The following is a 1,442-nucleotide window of genomic DNA, read 5'->3' on the forward strand; positions in this document are numbered from 1 at the left end:
GGGGGGGGGGGGGGGCGGAGATCCTGCAAAGAGCAAAGCAAGGTCCAAAAAAAAAGAAAAGAGGAAGATTCATGAGGACAAATCTAAACTCTGAAAGGAAGAACAGAAGTATGGGAAAAAAGGAATATACAAGGCAGAGTCAGCAAGATTGAAGACTGCTGAGGAGAATGGAGAGACAGCGTATACACCATCTACCAGTGTATCAGCAAGAACTATAAAAATTTTAATACAAAGTATAAAAACACAAATGTAACAGCTGGATTAAAGGAGTGGAGGAGGTCTGCAAAGAAAATGCAAAACAGGGCAGCATCCCGCCAGAGTTTTAAAGGATGCAGTGAGGAAGTAAGGATGAAGGAATACGAAGGGGGAGGGGTTGCAGCGAGGAAAGAGGAAGGGCTGCAACAGCAGAAGGAGCCTAAAAAGAGAAAAAAGGGAAAGCAACCCAGAGGAGAGAAAGACTAAGATAAATATAAAGCATGAGATAACAAGGGAATACAGCAGAGAATGAAAACGGCATGCCCTGTAAAAGTGCGGAGGTCAAAGACCCAAAAAGGGCCGTAGTTTGGGGGAAGTACCAGCTAGGGAGAGTTCTACCATAAAGCTCTGACTCAAAAGAAGTATGAGTACCGTGCAGGAGTAAAGACGAGGGCCAAAACAGGTGTGCTCTCAGGTGTGATGGAACACTAGACTCAAAATCCTGATGTGATGTAGGGACTACTGTGAAGAGAAACCATCGTGTCAAAGACGACGCCGCCGCCACCACCACCAGCAAAAAAACCCAAGGGTCAGAGAAGAAGGTATTCTTGGAGTATGAACACAAAAAAAGAGGGGACACACGGTAGGATACAAAAATACAGCGAGTGCTTAACCATAAGGAGAGGGTAACTAAGGGAAGAAAAGGAAGTGCAGCGTGGAGGGATATGTTTTCGGAGAAAAGTAGGAGCAGACCAAAGGTCCTGCCTCTTTGGTCTAGAGGACAGAAGGGACGGTCCACGGGGGCTGAAAGGAGTGGTAGAGAGCAAGAAACTATGATGTTCAAGATGAGAACTGAGGGGGGGGGGGGGGCGGTGGGACACACAGTGGCTGGGTCAGAAAAAGAGACGCTGTCAGTCAGAAGCAGAAAGAGGTTCAACTAGAGGAAAGCGGAGAAGGCGGCAGCATGCCGAGGGGGAAGGCAAGCGGGGCAGAACAGAAGCCAAAGCAATGGGGGCAGGGGTAACAGCAGGAGGGACGCTGGGAGATTACAGGGAGGGAGGTGGGGGTCCCAGAAACCCAGGGTGTGGGGAGGTAAAAGGGCCAACCTCCGTGGAGGGGCAGGGGACCAGAGGGCAGGTTCGGGGGTTGCAGGGAGGTGCGGCCTGAGGGTGACAGGGTTAGAGGAGAAATGCAGGGACAGACGGAGGGGAGGGGGCGGGGTGAGACAGAGGGCAGCCCCAATACTC

The 1,442-nt window shown here is 50.7% G+C and overlaps 1 protein-coding gene across 1 annotated transcript in view; it reads right to left on the reverse strand.

Moving 5' to 3' along the window:
- SNX27 (sorting nexin family member 27) overlaps positions 1-1,442 on the reverse strand; it is an 80,687-nt gene that overhangs the window by 78,626 nt on the left and 619 nt on the right. The window lies entirely within an intron of this gene.

The sequence above is a fragment of the Bison bison genome, unplaced genomic scaffold (assembly GCF_000754665.1).
Source record: "Bison bison bison isolate TAMUID 2011002044 unplaced genomic scaffold, Bison_UMD1.0 scf7180017864381, whole genome shotgun sequence".
NCBI classification, from domain to species: Eukaryota; Metazoa; Chordata; class Mammalia; order Artiodactyla; family Bovidae; genus Bison; species Bison bison.